General features: G+C 47.6%; 1 protein-coding gene across 1 annotated transcript in view; it reads left to right on the forward strand.

Moving 5' to 3' along the window:
• bma (SCY1-like protein bma) overlaps positions 1-12,177 on the forward strand; it is a 136,020-nt gene that overhangs the window by 49,997 nt on the left and 73,846 nt on the right. The window lies entirely within an intron of this gene.

Below are 12,177 nucleotides of genomic sequence, written 5' to 3' on the forward strand. Positions count from 1 at the left end.
GAAATGCCGCAGCGCGAATCTTTATGGCGCTGTCCTTTTCGAGGCAGCAGAGCCGTCCACTTGTAGGCTCGCTCGCTTTTTGCTTCGCATATGCGCCACATTCTTATCCGCGTAAGCACCTGGATGTTTCGTCAGATTCGTCCAACATTTCAACAGGTGCCCTGGAAAAGTGCGGCACGCGAGCTCGCTTAAAAGTGCTCCGAACAGCACCATCGATCATGCGGTTATTGGAAAACGCGTCATTTTTCACCACCGTCTTATTACTTTGTTCTTTTTCTGTTTTTTTTTTTTTGCAGCAATACAGTACATTGCCAGGTTCCGGCTGACTGCCTCCGTAGACAGAGTGGGACGCTTACCCCCGTATTCACAAACGCTCCTCGACTCGACTTACACCCTTCACTTGACAGAGTTGAGCACTGCGCCCCCATTCGGCTGAAAAGGACGCTGCGCTACTCAAGGATCGCAGCAGATTATTGCTGATATGCAGTGACTTGTCGTGACTAGAGATGGCACTCCCATCGGCTTTCTCAAGTAAAGGTGGAGTGTTGAGAGAAGGAACGTTCTAGAATCCGGGGGTTCCTGAGTATGCTCCCGCTGGTAGCAGAGTTGCGCATACTTTTTTCCTTGCGCCGCTACTCCACGAGCGCCGTCATGTAGTGTGAAATAGCGTCAAGCGTTCAATACCTCCAGGACGAAGGCAACATTACGGACACGACTAAGTAAAGGTACCACGGTTGTCTCGCTTCAGTAGCCCGTCGCCCAGTCACCACAACCTCTTTCGTTGATTGATTGATATGTGGGGTTTAACGTCCCAAAACCACCATATGATTATGAGAGACGCTGTAGTGGAAGGCTCCGGAACTTTCGACCACCTGGGGTTCTTTAACGTGCACCCAAATCTGAGCACACGGGCCTCCTTCAACAACCTCTTTCGTGAGTGTCAGCCCTTCATTCCTCTCGCCGTGGTTGTCCATCATCACTACCGATGCCTATCTCCTTCACAAGTGTCGCGTTACTCGGCGGTGGCGCTTCCCGCCAGTGGTTCTGCCCCGTTGTCTCTGCGAAGTAGACATCAGGCGAGCTCTGTTTATCAGCAGTTGCCCTTCGGGATCACTGTGGGAAGGATCGCATGCCGATCGCCCCGAGAAAGAAAAGCGACCATCCAAGCAGCGCCAACGCGCGCTGAAGCGCGAAGGGACGCGAAAACAACGCGAAGCCGCTGCCCCGTCATCGATGGCTCCCGCCTTCTCAGCATTTGCAGGGCTTTGAATTTTAACTTCGGGTGCTAGTCCCAAATCCACCATATGATTATGAGAGACGCCGTAGTGGAGGGCTCCGGGAATTTCGACCACCTGGGGTTCTTTAACGTGCACCCAAATCTGAGCACACGGACCTACACCGTTTCCGCCTCCATCGGAAATGCAGCCGCCGCAGCCGGGATCCGAACCCGCGACCTGCGGCCGAGTAGCTTAGCCACTGGACCACTGCGGCGGGGCACTTCGGGTGCTGTCGTCATACCTTTATATCGCTGGTGTGATCACGTGATGTGATGAGGTTGCAACGGTTTCGACGCCTGTTTTCTTGTGTCCTTCCTTCGGCGCAATCATTCGTCTGCTCCACTGCTACGTTAGGCCGGCCATCGCTGTCGGCTGACAAATAAAATCTAAAAATTCTCTCACATTTTCAAAGAATTCGTTATGGCCCTTCATATCGGTCCTTAGGTGCTTGCAAGCGCTTATCGCTTCTGAAACGCTGTGCGTAGAAACAGGTGAGGTTATTCGCCCGGTATCAGAGGCGTAGGCAGCAATTTTACGGGGGGAGGGGGAGTTTTGGGGCAACCAACGTTATCTCATGTGGCGGCCAGGCATGTACGTCCATCCGTGGTCGAGTGTCTTTTTGTACCCTATATGCCCGAGTAAAACAACACACAAGAAAGTCAAGGAGGGGGGGGGGGGGAGGAGGGCATGGGTCGGGTGTTCCACCTCCTGGCAACGCCGCTGCCTGGCAGGTAGAGCCGCGTTCGGCGCTCTCTGAATGTGACTTATTGAGTGGTTCGGTGAGCGGTCACACGTTCACACAAACGAATGCTGCAAGAAAATACAAGAAACGTACATTCACGAATACCGGCTGATATCAACTATGCGAACAATATGTTATTTTTTGAAATATATTATGTTTTTGATATTTTCGACGCTTCCAAAAATGCAACTAATGCACGCACATCAATCGTCCTTCCTTACTTCTTTTCCTACTATTTTTTTTCGATTTTTGTTCGGACATTCAAAAAAATACTCTAAAAAAGAAAGTTCTGTTTTGCGTTTGACGATTCAATACCATAATCAAATAATGAGGTAAACCTCAGACGTAGCCGTAGAGGCGCTTTATTTTACCATATGTGTGAAAGTGTTCTTTTTTGCTCTCCAACACGCAATTATTCGTCGTTCCCAGTTATAGAATTCATGAAAAACAAAAAACCCCGCTTTGTTCACCTCAGCAAAATAAGAACCGACTTACCATTCGTTCAACGACAGTGTTCCGTGTATATATATATATATATATATATATATATATATATATTTATTCTTTCGAGAGCCCAGAGTATAACTTAGACTGGGAACTCCTGCGGTGAATCAAAACATATCGAAAGGCCAAGGCAACGCCCACACAAACAACGTGGTTGAATTTTAATCGTAATTGACTTGGAACAAACATTTATGAATGGAAAAATATTTTTGGGCCATTTCTGTAATTCAAGAAGGGGCCAGCAAAGCTGGTTGCTTAGCTATTTGATTATTTTTGACCTATTATGTTTATTTGGTTTTTTCTCTGTCTCTTTGCTTTTTTCTCTTCTTTTCCATTCTTCTAATCCTTTTTTTTCCCACCTTCCTCCATGCTAGAAACGGTATATTCATCGACGCGTTTATCAGCGCTTCAGTTGTTACAGATAGCTGCTAACACCTTCCGTTGCTACAGACATCAATGACCATGCCTTAGTATCTAATCAATTGCGAAACGTGGCAACAGAAACTTACAAATGACTTTGATAAAAGATCGCACTGCCACATCATAACCAGCTGATCACCGACAAGCTCGCTATCAACCGAGCATAAGTTACTGAAAAATGGCGCACACAACAGACACTTCACCGGGGCACATTTAATGGTGGCATTTCCATACAGTCCCTGATGCAAGCTCTCGCACACCGAGTCGTCGTCGCATTCGACAAGTCTGGTTAGTGCAACACACGTCGTCTAGGAGGCTCACGGGACGGCTTAACGCTCTCCCATTGTAGAGTACCTAGTACTTTAAATACTCACTCACTTTTCCTAAACATAGGCCTACGGGATGGCTTTTACCTCTCCCATGGTAGAGTATACCTCGTACTCGAAATTGTTACCCACCTATTCCAAACGCGTACTTTGTGATCATTGCAACACGTGTTCTATAATACACAGGTTCCCACATGGAACTTTACTAGGGGCGAAGTTCTATATAACTACACTCGTTCGTCCCTCGTAGCCGTTGTAGTATGTAACACGTATAACATTTTGACCTTCAAGGTGGTACCGGTGAGAGACTTTTTTGAGTGCGTTGTTGAACAATAAAAAATTGTGCTCAATGTACATGCCAATGGCTGCTAATGAGGAATGAGAGACAGGAGAATGCGGCTTTTAGTGAACGCGCACGCTGCAATCCCCATTAGCAGCCATTGGCATGTACATTGAGCACTATCTGACAGGAAAAGGTTGCTACGTTATACTCGCTAGGTGTAACCTCCTTGATTTTTAGAAAGGTTCAGCGAGCGTTGAGTCGCAGTGCAATGAATACAATGAACTAGTATATACCACGAACTCGAGATGGTTAAAGGTGGGAAGTAGACCAGAAGCGCAAGCCGAAAGAAAGTGTGCGTGTGCAACCTCCCGTTTAGTCCTTGGAATGTCCGCTGGATGGTGGTGTTTCTATATGAGGAATATATGATGAAAAGATGTGAGATAGTGGTACTTGGAGTGTTGAATAGATGGACGAACGGACACACAGACAGATGCATGGGTGGACGCATGAACGGACGCAGGGGCGGATGCATGGACGAACGCAGGGACGGACTCACGAACAGACGCACGCGTGGACGGGCGGATGGACGCATGGACGGTCACACAGACGGACGCATGGACGGACAGAAGCAAGAACTAATGAACGGACGAATGCTTTGCCCCACTCTCCATCATTCACTCCGTGGATATGCTGCCAATTTTTTTTTCCAAACCCAAGTTTTCTTCGTAGAAACCATGATCAACATAGTACGACCACTGCTGAAGTGGCGTGTGGTCCAGCCTGGGAGGTGTGAGTGAGCCCATCTACAACAGTGCTGGGTGTTAGATAATAACGAGAAGCGTAGGGCCTGTCTAGAAATTAGATGGGCATGGTAGAAGAGAAGGCCTTAACACGGGAGCCATTTCTTTCTTATGATTAGCGCTTTCTGCGTCGAACAACGCAAATAGAAATGATTATGCAAGCATCAAAGAAGCGAATAACTAGAAAACATTGAAATGAAGCGGAATTCTCAATAAAAGGTGAGGACTGCGAAGGGTGCAAAAAAAAAGAGAAGGAAAACCGAATAAACGGGTTCACATGAAGCCGCGCAGAAGGTCACTCAGTGGGCGCAGTAGACGGTCCGTTTCGACCAGTAAAAAGAGGTTGAACGGGCACTTGGTTATTGCGAAACATTTTCCTATTGATGGTTGCCCACATGCATGCATGCACTGTTAAGAAACAAACAATCCTCATTAAAGGAAAGAAGATCCGAACGAGCTTGCGCACAGATCCTACGATAACTAAAACGCACTGACGAGCGCACGCATCTGTTCAATAATAACAATATTATTAATAGTAATTATAGTAATATTACTAAGAAGAGGACCTAGACGACTATAATAAATAATATCTCGTGTTTTACGCGCCAACCAGGATATTATTTTGAGCCTTGCTGTCGCGGAGGGCTCCGAAAACTTCGACCATTTAGGGTTCGTTAGCGGGCACCCAATCATAACTATACAAGTTTCTAGCACTTCATCTTCACTGAAATGCAACCGCTACTTCGTGCTTCCTATTCCACGATTCCTTCGGCAGCCTGTGGTAACCCCCAACTAGTGTTCCAAATAAGGTGGACGAGCACGCATCTACCAACGCTTGCAGCTGGCATCGAAAAATTCATATATCGCAAAGATTGAGGAAACTTCAATTCCCAACAATTTGTGACGACACTCGGTCCAAATAGTTAGTAAATGTCCTGAGTGCGTTTTAGAACTGGCTATAAGATTCAATTCAAATTCTGCCTGTCACCTGCCACGGTGGTGGTCTATAAGGCACTCGGCAGCTGATCTGCGGATCACGAAATGGAATACCAGCAACGACGGCCGCATTCACGGTTTAGGTGAAAATGCTTGAGGTCCATGTGCTTAGGTTTATGTGCACTCTAAAGAACCCCAGGTGGCCGAAATTTGCCGAGCCCTCCACTACAGTGTCTCTCATGATTATCATCATCATCAGCATCATCATCATCATCATCGTCATCATCATCATCATAAGCCTGACTACGTCCACTGCAGGACAAAGGCCTCTCCCATGTTCCGCCAGTTAACCCGGTCCTGTGCTTGCTGCTGCCAATTTATACCCGCAAACTTCTTAATCTCATCTGCCCACCTAACCTTCTGTTTCCCCCTAACCCGCTTCCCTTCTCTGGGAATCCAGTTAGTTACCCTTGATGACCAGCGGTTATCCTGTCTACGCGCTACATGCCCGGCCCATGTTCATTCCCTCTTCTTTATTTCAACTATGATATCCTTAACCACCGTTTGTCCCCTAATCCACTCCGCTCTCTTCTTGTCTCTCAAGGTTACACCTACCATTTTTCTTTCCATTGCTCGCTGCGTCGTCCTCAATTTAAGCTGAACCCTCCTTGTGAGTCTCCAGGTTTCTGCTCCGTAGCTAAGTACCGGCAAGATACAGCTGTTATATACCTTCCTCTTGAGGGATAGTGGCAATCTACCTGTCATGATCATATAGTGGTTTTCGGACGTTAAACCACAACAATTATTATCATGTATAATTCTCCCTGCCAAATGGGCGAGAATATTCAACGTCTGATTTTCTCTCCTGGTGTTTATAAACTGCAATAGTATTAAAAGTTAGGATAGTTGGTAAGACAGTATTTTTTTGGTACAGTACGAGATTGACGAATACGGAAGGGACACAGGTGAGCGCCAACTACCCACTGAAGTGCTTTATTTGAACACATGAACGTGAAAGCAATGAAACAAACGATGATGAACATATGAACTTTGCGCAGGACAGTTAAGATTTCATCTAAAAAGTTACATAGCGTATAACGTAACGACACATGATTGATTCATATGTGGGGTCTAACGTCCCAAAAACCACCATATGATTACGAGAGACACCGTAGTGGAGAGCTCCGGAAATTTCGACCACCTGGAGCTTCTTTAATGCGCACCCAAGTCTGAGTGCACTGGCCTCCAACATTTCCGCCTCCATCGGAAATGCAGCCGCCGCAGCCGGGATCCGATCTCGTGACCTGTATATCAGGAGCCGTGTACCTTGGCCACTAGACCACAGTGGCGGGGCCTGACGACATATGTGCTGAGACGATATGCGAACTCTTTGCCTGTGAGATACACCGATGCCCCACTGACACATGCGTCATTCGTTCGCTTAATATGGAATGCTTCTTTCACTTCCAGTTGTCGAGGAACTTTGTTTCGACAAAATTTTCGTATCAGCATCTAGGGTGCCCTCTAAACTATTAGCTCTGGATGTACTATGGTGATCAATATGAGTTCGAACACGAGAGCGCGTGTAGAATAAACCTCAAACCCTACATCGGTTGATTTGCAGCGGCCGCTGTCTGAAACATAGTGGAAAGCATTCCGCGCTTCCGTTAGCTTTTGGCACTCCCACCTCGATATCGTTGCTTCAAATCGGGGGCTTGTCCGGGACCTCTTAGCAGTGATATGAATTGACTTCAACACACCCAGTCCGACGGAGTGACTCATCAGAGTATGGTAGCAGCTGAGATATCCCCTGTGACGTACCCAGCCGCTATGTACAGGCAATGCTTGTATTATATCTAGCTGATGCTGTCTGGGGATTTTTCGATACACTCGTCCTATTTTTTTAAAGACGATAGTCTTTCTTGGGGACTTTCGACGCAAAAGTTTTGGTCTGTCTATCTCTCTGTCTGTCTGTCTGTCTGTTTGTATGTCTTTCTCTTTCTCTGTCTGTCTGTCTGTCTGTCTGTCCACTCTTAACACCATCGGGTGTTTCAAACGGCCGACCCCATCCGCAGCGCCCACCTATGTTGCTCAAGGTTCAGCGTTCATACTTGTACAATCGTCGAATAAAAAGCAATTATTGCGCGTGTCTGGGGCACCATAACAACACGCAAATATTCTGCATGTGCGCCTTTTACTAGAAAAGGCATACATAAGTAACTTTAAGGACCGTAGCGCTTATCACGCTGCGCTAGCCATCCAACGCTTGCACGGAAAGGCGAGTGTTTCCAACGCTTTGCTAAGACGAGACGGTGGTGGCACCTACCCGTCGCCTTGCGTTCTGCACCTTATCCCATCTGAGGCGGGTGCGCACACCCGTCTCAGCGCCACGCGCTTTAATTCTAAAAGCAACTGCTAGATGGCGCTCATGTCTCATGTGTGACGGGACTTGACGCGCTCGTTCACCTCCGCTGCACGCTCGAGGCACTCTAACGCAGCGCCTCCAGAATACCATTCCCCAATTTTCTTGAGCAGAACATCAAAAAAATGTTTTCTTCACTCCCTTCACACGCAAGACTATTGTCTTTCGACAACATTTGCAGATTAAATGCAGATACATGGCCAATTTTTTATTTCTTGTTTTTCGTCGAAGTTTTTTTTTTTGCGTTATCATTCCTCGTAGCCGATGCCACGCAATCAGCAGCCGTTTTTTTTTTAAAGGCAGTGCCAACAGTAAGTGAAAGAGCACCCCTCTTTTCCCCTCATCTTTCGGCAGCGCCATCCACCTATCACGCTGTCTCGGTTTTGAGGCTATTTGCCCCGGGCTCGCGTGTTCGAGCTCATATTGCTCACGATAGTACTTGACTATTTATGCTTCTCTTTCTTACTCCTCTTCTTCTCTGTCCCTTTCCGTTTATTATTCTCCTTTTCCCCCACCCCAAGTGTAGGGTAGCCAACCGAGCCAAGCTTGGTTAACCTCCCTGTCTTTCTTCTCTATTTATCTCCCTCTCTCTTCGCTTAATGAACACGCTGACGTGGGCGCACGCACGCCTGTGCTGTACGAACATACGCATGTTTGCGGCACAAGCAAGCAGTTTGTGCATGTGGCAAACGAGAACGCCTGACGAACATGCACTAATCACTCACTCACTGCCCACTAGCATGCATATTCTCATGCACCAGTGGAGGCCCTTCTTGTGCTCAAGAAAAGCACGCTTTCATTCACGCCGCTTCTTTTCACGAAGTTCTTACATTTATTGACTTTTTTCTTCCTACACCCAAACTTTCGAAAGAAGCTTGCCTAGGGCTAGATTATTGAAAAGATGGATGTGCTTAGTGAATATGCATGAGCGCCTACGTTCGACGGGTGCGCTTTGTTTCTCTAACCCTCCGGGCTTTTCTGCAGTTACAATTAAGAAAAAAAGAGAGATACGCGCCTTCAAGTGCGCTTGCAGCAATATCATCGAATACCGACAGGTAGCATGACCATCGCCACCTCTGTGGATGAATGGCTGTCGTGCTCAGCTGCTGACCCAAATGTCGCCGATCCGATCATGGCCGCGGGGGTCGCATTTTGATGGAAGCGAAGAGGGCGGAGGCCCTAGTACTGCGTTATGTCGGTGCACGTTAATAAACACCGAATGATAGAAATTACCGGAGTCTTCCTCTACGGCGTCCCTCTTATTATTTTTGTGATTTATGGACGTAAGATCTCAGATATTAATATATATGCGCGCTACGGCCACCTGTTGAACGTGTGCTTATCATGAATTGTTTTCTATGTTCTGTTTAACAGTCACTTGAACTTTTCAAAATCCAAGACCACCGATATGATTATGAGAGACGCCGTAGTTTCCAAGGTTCTGTAAATTTTGAACGCTCGATATTCTTTAACATGCATTTCACTCTAAGTGCATGTGTCTTCAGTATTTTTTACCTACATTTATATGCGGTTGCCGTCACCGGGTCACGATTCTATGACATTCGGGCCAGCAGAGGAGCGTAATAACCACTAGACCACCGTGGCTGGTCGTCGGCGATGAGCCTGACCCCACTTCTACACGCTTCAAAAGCAACGTCGAACAGCGGCGCTGTTCTTACCGCGACTGGCAATATCGACGGCGTGCTCTTTCGCCGCAGCACTGCCATCCCCGCTTCGGCGCACGTGCAGGGCTCTCGAATCGCATCCGTGGTGAATTACAATGTAACTATCGCCGACTATCTCCGGGCCAAATCGGGAGCGCATGTGCACACTTTCTCTTGCCGCCACCGCTGCCGAATAAGCTCACAAAGTGCCTTCGCCGGCGACGTCTGTCCGCAATATCGATTATCTCGACCGCGCGAGCATGTCGCCCAAACTTCAGCTTGGGTTACCTATTGAATCTTTTCTTTGGAATTCCTACGCGACACGGACTTGAACAAGCGACTGTAACAGCAACGTCACACACCGCGAAAGACAAGACTGGACTAAGACTGAGTGTGCGCGCGTGTGCTGCCGAATGTGCTGTTTCTCTCTTCCCTCTCTGCTCTCTATCTTTCATCTCCCCCATCCCTCTCCCATGCGCAGGGTAGCAAACCGGCTGCCTATAGGCTGGTTAACCTCCCTGCCTTTCTTTTCCCTCTATTTTCCTTCCTTCCTTCCTTCTTGGGAATTCGTCATGTGCATTTCTTACTCACGTTGGAACTGTCACATTCACCCAGTCGCTGTGGTCTAGCGATTACGGCGCGTCAATGATAACCCGAAGGTCACGGGATTGTATCGCGGCTGCAGCGGCTGCATTTTTGGTGGAGGTAAATGTTTGGTGACCGTGTCCTTAGATTTGGGTGCACGTTAAAGAGCCTCAGGTGGTCTAACTTTCCGGATCTCTTGAGTACGATGTCTTTCATCATTATATCAAGGTTCTGGGACTTGAACGCCAGATATTAATAACTGACGCATCCGTTTTTATTAATAATCAATGGTGGGCGCTGTGCATGCCATCAGAATAAACCTACTCTTGAAATACCATCACGATCAGCGCACAAAAAAAACAACAAAAACCCAAGAAAGTGCACGACGCAAGCGCCGTTTCTTGTTTTCTGTGCGCTGATTGAGATGAGTATGTTCCAACTATAGCCCAATTTGCTACCTTACGCTTGAAATGTCGCGCGCGTAGGAGTATAGCTTTCGAAACTAGGAGTGCGCTGAAACAAGCAGTCCCACAAAAAAGGCGGCGCGTGGATATAAGTAAATGTGGAAACCAGTCTGGCGTAACGATGGCCCATTCAGCGAAGCAACAGCGAACTTTACAAGCAAACTGCGTCGGCGGGATGAAAGGTACTACTGCTTATAGGACGTATTTTCGGCAGGCACGTCATTTTGTTTTGTGTAGGCGTTTGTCACGTCACTCCACCCACAGACGTCGCGGAGCTGTGAGACGGCGCTTGCAACAGCCACGCGCCCTTCCCTACACCTCGTGCACTAATCATAAATGCTGGGGTTTAATGTGCCAAAACTGGCATATGATTGTGACAGACGCCGTAGAGGATGGCTCTGTCAATTTCGGCCACCTGTGTTCCTTTAGGGCTCACATAATAATTGCAAGGGCCTCAAGCGTTTTCACGTGCAACGACAATGCACCTGATTTGAAATGATGTACAGCAGCCCGAAATCTTTCGCTATGCTTGAGTGCTCACTTTTCTGTGCGTTAGGGCCTTTGAGTGTTTGCAAGTTGAAAACAGGAAAGCAGGACTAGGGTAAATGCATGTGCTCTTTGAGTGTTTGCAAGTTGAAAACAGGAAAACGGGACTAGGGTAAATGCATGTGCACCCGGCGCACTAGACAGGGCCTATCACGTGCTAGACTGTTGCTCATCAGGACGTCACTTCCGTTTAGCGCACCTCGGTAGAACAGGCCGCATGTGTTCGTGAATAGTTTTGCTTGTATTGTATTCTCTGAACTATAACGTTGCGGCAAGCAATTCAGCAAAAAAAAAAGGAAAAAGAAGAACCATAAAATTTCGACATATGCCACACTATCCCACTCGTGAGGTAAACCGCAAAATAAAATGATTCGTCTGAAGAGCTTTTTTCCGGTTGACGTCTGCAAGAAGTAACTGCCTATAGTACATGGTGGGGCGCAGACGAGCGTACACTTTGTTAGCGTGCGCTTACCTTCACCTGGTTCGCAACTAGGGCTGCGTCCCACGGCGCTGACTCGCAGGACCACCCGCGCACAATTAGGTGAAGATTTTGACGGCAACCAGCCGCGTCTCGCGTATGCTTGCAAGGGCAACGCGAAAATCGCTTACAGTTGGTGCGTTTAGTTTTGACGTCTCGTCAGTTACGCTGAAGTATACTGTAGTCTTATGCCACCCGAGTAAAGGAAACAGGTGGCTGAACCATAAATGGTGCCAGCGGGAAGCGCGAGCCGTACAGCTGGGCGTTCCACGGCCGGGCGCCATCTTTGTTTTCTTCACTGGCGATCTTGCGCTTTCCGGTTCTCTAGCCATGGCGCCATAGAATGCCAACGTTAGCGATGCGATTCTAAAATAAAGCCGTCCAAGCTCCCTTGCTTGCGTCAATCAGGCCGTGTTCCCGCTAAGGATAATGAAGATGGAAAGATTGCATTGTCATGCGCCGCTAATCTGCCATTGGCTAACGGCCTACGCTAAGGATGTGCCTAATTTAGAGATTGGTCTACGAGAGCTATTCGAAAGAGTGATGACATGACAACTTGTTGCATTTTCAGCGTCTCTGATCTAACGTGGTTCGTCATAAGTGTCTGCTTTCGTCAAACTAACGACTATGCAGTTGGCAGAATTTCAGTATCTTTTGTGGTCGTTTTGTTTGGAGAACTTCGAAAACTTTATTGGCAAATCAGTGAATGCGCGGCAGGAGGACGTCCACT

The sequence above is a fragment of the Rhipicephalus microplus genome, chromosome 9, assembly GCF_043290135.1.
Source record: "Rhipicephalus microplus isolate Deutch F79 chromosome 9, USDA_Rmic, whole genome shotgun sequence".
Classification (NCBI taxonomy): domain Eukaryota; kingdom Metazoa; phylum Arthropoda; class Arachnida; order Ixodida; family Ixodidae; genus Rhipicephalus; species Rhipicephalus microplus.